This window comes from Mytilus californianus, unplaced genomic scaffold (genome assembly GCF_021869535.1).
Source record: "Mytilus californianus isolate M0D057914Y unplaced genomic scaffold, xbMytCali1.0.p SCAF_2, whole genome shotgun sequence".
NCBI lineage: Eukaryota > Metazoa > Mollusca > Bivalvia > Mytilida > Mytilidae > Mytilus > Mytilus californianus.
Window position 1 is genome coordinate 3,223,309 of NW_026262668.1, and position 11,224 is coordinate 3,234,532.

Genomic DNA, 11,224 nt, shown 5'->3' on the forward strand with positions numbered 1-11,224 from the left:
TATCCCGACCTCGAACAGGGGACATTTTTTTCTTTTTACATGTTGAATTCAGTTCGGTACTTATACATATATGAAACAATACAAAACCTTTCTTATATGATATAAGTACCTAACTGAATTAAAACTTATTATAATATTGGACCGTTGGTTTTCTCTTTTGAAATGTTTCAATTTTGTTATTTTGTCATTCCGGACCTTTTGTATATAACTGAGACAGAGGATATTATCCTATAGCTTTCTAAACGTAATGGGTTTTGTTCAAATCTTTGTCTTTAAGTCAATTGAGTAATTGTCTCATAAAATGACATTTGTAATTCCTCAGAACTCTAATTTACTCCTTTTTTCCTTTTAATTTTATTACCAATTGTATTATGCAGACATTTCAGATTAAGTTGTAAACGCTAATGGTACTAACACATCTTTTCTCGATGTTCGTTGGTTCTGGAATCAGATGAATAGATGTGACGTGGGGTATTCAGGTGAACCGGAAGGGTAAGCAGTTACTGCTCCTGTAGTGATGGTTTTTAAAATTTGTTGTAACGACAGTTATGTCCATCGTGTTCGGCAGGAAAGGCTAGCCACCATAAGACAAGTTAATATTTGGCTTAAATAAACTGTTCAGTTTTAGACACTTTACCTTACCTTACCTTACCTTTTATCCATATTATTCAAACATATAGAATCATATGATATAATATTGTGTAAAGTATATAAATGCTTACTCATGCCAAGATTGACTAAATTGGTCCAGAGAAAAGGGTCTCTGAAAAGTAATGGGAATATTGGTCATTTGGACTGGCCGCGCAAGAATTCAGATATACATTTTTATGTCATTTTTAATAAAAAAAATAAATGTAATGTCATAGCCTAAATTAAACTGCAATCTCAAGCAACACAATTTGGCGATATTGACACTAAAGTGCTAAAATGTCATTTTGGTATTTAATAATGTGTAGGGCAGCTCTATTACGAAGCTTTTATTCTCTGATAAACTTAATATTTATCCATATTTAAAACTGTTTGAAAGTTGTTTGAAACCTATACTACTTTATTGCAGTGAAATATGGGCACTTAATATATGATAGTTAAAGACAATTCAAGTCATGAATGAAGATATTTATCATTTTTGCCATCAAAATTTCAAATAAAATTTGCTAAATATCTTGTTGGTGTAAATAAAACTGCTGTTAACACAGCAGTTTTAGCAGAAATAGGTATGTAAACTGTTGCTATTCGTGCTTTAAAGACTTCTGTAGGGTTTTGGTGACATTTGATAAAAGAAGAAAGTTATGCTTCAAATGCCTATAAATGTAGTTTAAATTTACCTAATGGTTTTTGTAGCCAAATTGAAAAATGCTCTTTCAAAAATAGGGTTCAATCATGTATAGGAAAATCAAAATACTTTCTCAAAAAAATGCCTGATTAATGCTGTAGGGAACACATTCGCTGAAAGATATACAGATTTCTGAATAATAGTCTTTTTAATGACCAAAATAACCCTAATGGAAACATACTAAGAACAGACAGAAAATTAAAAAAATGATTACAAATTAGAAATGTTTTTATTAATAGATTTAGACCGATACATGATATCTAATTTTATTAACATCAGATTAAGTAATAGTTATCTAAATATTGAACAGGGTAGACACCGTAAATTATCTCTGGAAAAAAGATTATGTCCCCTCTGTAAAAATGGGATTGAAGATGAATATCATTTTGCTTTAAAATGTCAAATTTTAGAAAAACGTAGGCAAAAACTTTTTAGGAAGTAGAGAGTATAGTTCCATCTTTCAACAAAATGTCTGATGAGGAAAAATTTACATTTATGTTTACATTTAATGAGTATGACATAACTAAGATTATTGTTAAGGGGGTTAATGATTTATATGTACTAAGAAATAGCCTAGCTGACAAGAAAAACTAATCGTGTAATACAAATTTGTGATTATTTTCTATTTTTCATATATATTTGTTATGTTATATTTTATAACAATAGCATTAAGAATATTGTACTTTTACTTTCAAATTTGCAAAAGTATCACCTCCTCCAAAATATCTAAATATACGAGATACTTATATAATATGAATGTTGCTTTAATCTAAATATTCTATGTTTGTAAATATTGTCATGTTTGTCTTGGTAACAACCCAATATTTGGATTTTACACCAATAAAATGATTTGATTTGATTTGTTTTAGTTACGAGTAGATTTCTGATGCAGGATTATTATGCAAAAATAATAAGGTGTAGTAAAATTTGTTATTATTAAAGGAGGTTTTTTTTCTGCAAATAATGTGACATTAAATTAGATATGTCTTATCAACCAACAAACAATATAATGCATGTATCAAACATGTTTTGACATGTTTCATCTCTGATGTGCATAACTATCAATGGCATCTATGCTTCACTATTTCTCATAATTGTGTGTTCAATCAACCGACGTTATTCAATTCATCACAGAAGATAAGCCCGTCATCAACCTCTCTTACAAAGGAATTTACAGGAAGAAGACAAATGCTTAGAAATAATAGATTTCTATTTATGTTTTAGATACACACATGAGGGCGTTACAGCGATTGGGTGTATATTATGGTTTATGCAAAATTTTCATTAATTTAGGAGGGGAACTTTCAGCAAATTTGCCTTTATGTTAAGGAAGAACATGATATATGCAGGGTATCCAATTATATTAAATGGCATCTTGGTGTAAATATGTATTATAATTCTGAGATGAATGATCTGGTAGTCCTAGTTTTCTATTTCCATAACAATTCAAACTTATTCTGACTCCTGTCTACTTCTAGCTCATTACTTTAGTATCTTTCAAGGGAAAAGGTTTACCCCATAAGACCTTAATTATAACAAGAGCACATCTAGATGCATCTTTTTTTTTTAATCACTGGGAACTGTATATTTTGCAGTTGTGTTATTGTACTATTCTTTAATCTAGTTTAGAATTAGTGAAAAAGGCGAATCGTGTGACTCCACCTTACGATTGGTCTAATACAAATATATACGTCCAATGCAGATTGACAACAGCTAAATTATATTACAACTAAGTCTCAATGGGTAATTTTTAATATCAAATCAAAACTGTTGATGATTACTAGGTCGTATAGAGAATCTTCCAGATCAGAGACATATATATGTCTCTGTCCAGATACATACTCTACTTTAAAGCCTTCCGTTTGTAAGGATTAATCCGAATTAATACAGATAAAAAAATATAAAAAGCAATGAATATGCATGTAGCTTATCACAAAAATGTCAAAACTTTCATAATTTATTCAAAGTCGCGTTTACTGTGTATATTTTGAATCATCTTTACATGATAGTTTACGTCATTACTTGGTAACATTGGGTCTACAACATGATACAGTAATATCCTGTCAAAATACTATGTAGATTACTTTATCCAGGAAAACAAACAAACAAACTTACAGTGCCGTATGATGAGTCAAGTTTTTTCCAACTGATTTTTCATAGTTTTTAAGTTTTCCTATTACACCACTGTCCGAAGTTTGGGGACGATTGAGCTTTCACAAATATTTTTAACCCCCACTAAAGATTTATATCTATACTGCATGCACTTCTTTCGGTCCTCTGTATGTTATTACCAAATTCTTTTCAAACTGCATTTACATCTATAGCATTACCTTAAGTACCACACATGCAGTTACAAAAACATTGTTATGAACTGTAAACATTTACCCAAATGTCCTTTATAGTTTCTATGCAAATTTATGAGAAACTGGTCCCACATAATACAGAAGGAAATATCAAAACTTTCAGGGCACACCAGGATTTAGTGTTTCTCAATCTTTTAATTTTTCAGCGTGATGTCTGGGACTATTATACTGTTGTATAATAGTCCCAGGTGATGCCTATATAATTTTGTTTGACCTTTAGTCTTTTTATAAATCTTTCTGTCTTCCATTAATATTTCTATTGCCCCCTTGGTGTCTTGTTTTATTTTTACGGTTCACCCCGAATTAATACTGTTATACAGTTTGTATGACTCGAATATAACCTCAGAATTAGCACATTTTCGACTGAATGATCATTTCAAATCACACGTCAGATTTCATTTGTCTCAATTAACTTAACATGTTGAGATAAAAATCAATATTCTTTACTAATTACAAAAAAAAATGCAATTTCAATAAACGTGATATGTAAAAACAAAGAAAATGATTGTTTTAAAGATATACATTCCAGATTCTAATTGAAACGTTAAATCGGAACATCCCTAGTGTCTCCTGGGTCGGGGGTCAGAAATCATTAGCCATGTGATATTTGGTCTGTACTAGTTATCTACCATGATTTACATTTTTTAAAACACGTAATTGCACTTATGTTGACATAATTACGAAGTTGAGACATTGAAACGCGAACCCTTAATTCATGTTCATCAAAGACTTCATTTGGAGAAGTAAACCAGAGAAGATATATACTCTCATGTTTCTTTCAGTTTAACCTGACGATGTCGTATGATGGTAAACTACTGATATAAAGAGAGGTAATTATCTAAAAATGAAAATAGCTAACATGATCATATTATGTTAAGCCTAACCTATAGTATTTTCATGTAAATAATGAAATAATATTCCAAAAAGGAAGTAGGACTTCTATGTTGTACTTTTTCAATTACTAGAATTAGTTGTTTGACAAATTTGATTAACACAGTTGTGTTTTTCTTTTGGATTCTGTCCCGTAATCCCTGCCCTGCTAATTCTGCTATAACCCTTCGCGGACTTCTTGGATTAATTTGTTTTTACATTATCAGATGGTGTTTAACGCAGGATTACCTACATGCACGGTTATTGGATTTCAAAATGATTGAATAGAAGACCCAGTGACGTTAGACGTATATTTGTTTATTTCTGATCTGAGATGTTATTATAAACGTGTTCTGGTATAGGTTCAATGCATTCAATTTGAAGAATTTTGAACAATTTATACGACAGAGGCCTTCACAATAAAGGAAAATGACACCTTAAACAATTTCATGCATCAAGATCGTTTTTCTACATTTACCTTCAGCAGGAAAGCTCAAACCAAAACATTTCAAAGTCTGGGATGTAAAAATACGTAGAAACGTTAAGAGCTATATGATCAAAAGAGATATAAAAAGAACAGCCAAATTTATCAACGGAAGACTTTAGAAAAATTTGTTATAAATCACGTCAGTACCGAAGCACAAACTACTAAGCTGATGTTAGTACTTAAACTAGTAAGTAACCTTTTCAAGATATCCATCTGTTTGTACTTAAACTAGTAAGTAATCTTTTCAAGATATCCATCTGTTTGTACTTAAACTAGTAAGTAACCTTTTCAAGATATCCATCTGTTTGTACTTAAACTAGTAAGTAACCTTTTCAAGATATCCATCTGTTTGTACTTAAACTAGTAAGTAACCTTTTCAAGATATCCATCTGTTTGTCCTTAAACTATAGTAAGTAACCTTTTCAAGATATCCATCTGTTTGTACTTAAACTAGTAAGTAACCTTTTCAAGATATCCATCTGTTTGTACTTAAACTTTAGTAAGTAACCTTTTCAATATATCCATCTGTTTGTACTTAAACTAGTAAGTAACCTTTTCAAGATATCCATCTGTTTGTACTTAAACTAGTAAGTAATCTTTTCAAGATATCCATCTGTTTGTACTTAAACTAGTAAGTAACCTTTTCAAGATATCCATCTGTTTGTACTTAAACTATAGTAAGTAACCTTTTCAAGATATCCATCTGTTTGTACTTAAACTAGTAAGTAATCTTTTCAAGATATCCATCTGTTTGTACTTAAACTAGTAAGTAACCTTTTCAAGATATCCATCTGTTTGTACTTAAACTATAGTAAGTAACCTTTTCAAGATATCCATCTGTTTGTACTTAAACTAGTAAGTTATCTTTTCAAGATATCCTTCTGTTTGTACTTAAATTATAGTAAGTAACCTTTTCAAAATATCCATCTGTTTGTACTTAAACTAGTAAGTAACCTTTTCAAGATATCCATCTGTTTGTACTTAAACTTTAGTAAGTAACCTTTTCAAGATATCCATCTGTTTGTACTTAAACTAGTAAGTAACCTTTTCAAGATATCCATCTGTTTGTACTTAAACTATAGTAAGTAACCTTTTCAAGATATCCTTCTGTTTGTACTTAAACTAGTAAGTAACCTTTTCAAAGATATCCATCTGTTTGTACTTAAACTATAGTAAGTAACCTTTTCAAGATATCCTTCTGTTTGTACTTAAACTAGTAAGTAACCTTTTCAAGATATCCATCTGTTTGTACTTAAACTAGTAAGTAACCTTTTCAAGATATCCATCTGTTTGTACTTAAACTAGTAAGTAACCTTTTCAAGATATCCATCTGTTTGTACTTAAACTAGTAAGTAACCTTTTCAAGATATCCATCTGTTTGTACTTAAACTATAGTAAGTAACCTTTTCAAGATATCCATCTGTTTGTACTTAAACTAGTAAGTAATCTTTTCAAGATATCCTTCTGTTTGTACTTAAACTATAGTAAGTAACCTTTTCAAGATATCCATCTGTTTGTACTTAAACTAGTAAGTAACCTTTTCAAGATATCCATCTGTTTGTACTTAAACTTTAGTAAGTAACCTTTTCAAGATATCCATCTGTTTGTACTTAAACTAGTAAGTAACCTTTTCAAGATATCCATCTGTTTGTACTTAAACTAGTAAGTAACCTTTTCAAGATATCCATCTGTTTGTACTTAAACTAGTAAGTAACCTTTTCAAGATATCCATCTGTTTGTACTTAAACTTTAGTAAGTAACCTTTTCAAGATATCCATCTGTTTGTACTTAAACTAGTAAGTAACCTTTTCAAGATATCCATCTGTTTGTACTTAAAGTAGTAAGTAATCTTTTCAAGATATCCATCTGTTTGTACTTAAACTTTAGTAAGTAATCTTTTCAAGATATCCATCTGTTTGTACTTAAACTATAGTAAGTAACCTTTTCAAGATATCCATCTGTTTGTACTTAAACTAGTAAGTAACTCTTTCAAGATATCCATCTGTTTGTACTTAAACTAGTAAGTAACCTTTTCAAGATATCCATCTGTTTGTACTTAAACTTTAGTAAGTAACCTTTTCAAGATATCCATCTGTTTGTACTTAAACTAGTAAGTAACCTTTTCAAGATATCCATCTGTTTGTACTTAAACTATAGTAAGTAACCTTTTCAAGATATCCTTCTGTTTGTACTTAAACTAGTAAGTAACCTTTTCAAGATATCCATCTGTTTGTACTTAAACTAGTAAGTAACCTTTTCAAGATATCCATCTGTTTGTACTTAAACTAGTAAGTAACCTTTTCAAGATATCCATCTGTTTGTACTTAAACTAGTAAGTAACCTTTTCAAGATATCCATCTGTTTGTACTTAAACTATAGTAAGTAACCTTTTCAAGATATCCATCTGTTTGTACTTAAACTAGTAAGTAATCTTTTCAAGATATCCTTCTGTTTGTACTTAAACTATAGTAAGTAACCTTTTCAAGATATCCATCTGTTTGTACTTAAACTAGTAAGTAACCTTTTCAAGATATCCATCTGTTTGTACTTAAACTTTAGTAAGTAACCTTTTCAAGATATCCATCTGTTTGTACTTAAACTAGTAAGTAACCTTTTCAAGATATCCATCTGTTTGTACTTAAAGTAGTAAGTAATCTTTTCAAGATATCCATCTGTTTGTACTTAAACTATAGTAAGTAACCTTTTCAAGATATCCATCTGTTTGTACTTAAACTAGTAAGTAACTCTTTCAAGATATCCATCTGTTTGTACTTAAACTAGTAAGTAACCTTTTCAAGATATCTATCTGTTTGTACTTAAACTAGTAAGTAACCTTTTCAAGATATCCATCTGTTTGTACTTAAACTAGTAAGTAACCTTTTCAAGATATCCATCTGTTTGTACTTAAACTAGTAAGTAACCTTTTCAAGAAATTTTTCTTTATGTACTTAAACTATAGTAATGAAGCTTTTCAAGAAATCTATTTTTGTGCCCCGCTTGCAATATAGTAGAGTGGAATAATGATTTCCGATGTGTTGGTTCGTTCATTCGTCCATCCCATTTCAGGTTAATTTTTTTGGTTTAAGGAAGGTTAACATTTTGATTTAGGATAGTAGTTTATAATTCTAATATGATTTGCATATTAGGGAATACGTTGAATTGATTGGCCGAGAGGACTTCCGGTAGTTGTTCTTGACGTTGTTTATTTTTCGATAGACGACGTTGATCGAACTTCTTTTTTGTAACCAAAGTAACCAAGATGGCGAAGATAATAACAAAATCCGGCTCGACGTTAAAAATATTTATTTTCGCTTCGTGTTAATCGTCAAATTAAATAATAAACACAAAACATTCATTAGAATGATATTATGAGTTTTTGTAGTTTATTTTTTATCAGATAGCAAATTTCATGGAGTACATACTTTTGCGTTGACCAATAAATATATTTATGCGCCAGGCCAATTCAATGACATAAATATACAATTTACGTGTAAAGAGGTTATGAGTGTGGAAAAATAAATTCCTTATCTCCAATGTAAAGAATTATAAGGATTAAACGCCTTTTTAAAGGAATTTATTGGTGTATAAACTGGACCAAGTCACTCACAAACATATCATAAAAGTCCTTCGGACTTTTATTTGTTTGTGAGTGAATTGGTCAAGTTTATACACCAATAAATTCCTTTGAAAAGGCGTTTAATCCTATATGAGACCGATCAATTTGAAACTTAATCCAAGTGTTCATTACGACGTCAGCTATTTAGTATATATGCCAGATTGGGATTTTGAACAAGAGAACTGAACACGGAATAAGATAGTGCGAGCGTGGCATGGTGGCATATGGACATATATTATTGTTTTTACTTCTTTGAATTATCATAGTACAATAATAAATAATCTGTGATTCGATCAGTACAATAGAATATATTTCGATTGTTTAATTTAGATTGATTTAAGTTTCGTGAGTAGAACTTGACGATCTAAATGTATGACCTAGGTAAGTATCCAAAGATAAAGAATCCATGGCCGTTTTTATTTTCTCCATCCATGACAGAAAAAGCTCTCAATAAACTTATGTTTTGTTGAACTGTTCCCCTACAATCTTACAAAATATGAATGGATAGACGATCTGGAATTCCCACATGAAATCGTTTATTTTTTTTCAAAGAGGAATCCCTGGTAGACTTAACCTACAACCTATCTCGAAATCACAAAAATGGCAACACTATGTAAAACTGTATCGATTTCCCGTAAAAAATACCTAGTAGTACACAGACAAATTTTGTTCTCGTGAATTTCACATGAATCTCAAGTGAAATTCACGTCAAAAATTTCACGTGAGATTCACCTCAAACGAGCTTATACATGAAACTCACGTGAAAATTTTCATGTGAAGTTCACGTGAATTGAGATTCACATGAATCTCACGTGAAATTTTTCACATGAATTTCACGTGAATTTTACCCCCAAAAAATTGGCATTTTTCATGATTTTAATTAAGTTTGAAACTTTAGATATTATTTGAATAACTTTATTTTAAAATTCACGTGAATTTCACGTGAAAAAAAATAATGTGATTTTCACGTGAAATTCACATGAGTTTAATATGAAATTCACGTGAAAAAAAACCACACATACACTGATTTCACGTGAGTTTCACGTATAAGCTCGTTTGAGGTGAAATTCTCGTCAAATTTTCCAGTGTGTAGTGTACGTCGTCGTCCAGCAAACTTCCGGTTTGATTTTTTTTAAATGACAGTAAAATATATATAATCTGGAAGCGATTTTGTATAAGCACACATTTTGCTTCAAAAATTAGATAAATCATGAGTGTATCCGACCAATCAGTTTCTCCTATATTTTATGTCTATGTTCACCTTATTTTATATTTTAACGAGAAAGACATTAAGTAATGCGTGTTGCGCTGTCATAACAAGTAGATATAATCTAGTGGTATCTTGTACTGGTCGCTGATACTATGTTTAATCAGGCAAAGACGCTGTTAACACTAATAGCATCTATTTAGTGAATTTTTAGATAACTTTAAAAATACGATGTGAGTCTGACATACAATATCGAGCAAAATATTCTAAAAGCATGATTATAGTTTGGTTAGTGGAATAAATTTTTACGAAAAATGGACAATTTCTCATTTGGAAAACTGTTGATTGTAGAAAATATCAAAAAAGGTTGAACTCAGTAAATTAATTATAACGCATCATATACAAAATACTCAATCTTTCAAACTATACTGTGATTATCCCGTCAAAAAACACAGATTGTGCTTGCTCTCTTGCATAGTGAGTAAATACTACATTGAAGGAGATGCAACAAAACTTATTCGTATTTTTTTATATTTTAATTAGCAGTTTAAAAATGAAAACACTCGTTTCCTTTTAGGACTGTGTTAATTTACATGCGTTTATAGGTTGCAATTCTGTAAATACTGACAATGCAATTTCCCATAGGAACTCCCTTTGCGGCTAAAACTGTGACACTTTTACTATGAAGTTTCGTGAAAAATAATATCCCAGAATGGAAAGTTTATATGCACTACTATTTTATTCAAAGGTCAAAATATAGGGCTGTGCGGCATATTTTCAGCATTTATATGCCCTGAACTTCTAAGAGTTTAAACTTATACTAAAATTCTATACTACCCTTACCTCCATTTTTGGACCTCCTAAGAATTAAAATTTAGCCGCTACCATATTTTTCAATGCTGGTTACATTCCCAAGTGGTGTCTCTATGAGATGAAACACAGAGATCATCAATGGGAACCAGTACGTTAACAAATTAACATACCTATGAATATTAAATATCTCCCCAAAAGAGGCGTGGTTTGAGAAACAGCTGTATTTACAAAGTGCAACCTATAGACATTACAACACGACTTGCGTGACGATAGTGATAAAACATATAGTGCAACAAACTATTTTTTCATTTGTTTGTGTTTTCGATATCTTTCCATTCTAAATATGACTGCCTTGCCAAATATTGTGCGTTAATGGAAAGTTTTTTTTTCTCTCTGAATGTCATTGTCATCTTTATTGATTAAACAACACGACGGGTGTAACTAGTGGAGGCAGGATATGCTTATCTTCCAAGAGAATATTACACTAGTATATGATAAGATCCGTGCTACTCGATCTTAAGTCTTCGCTGTATCG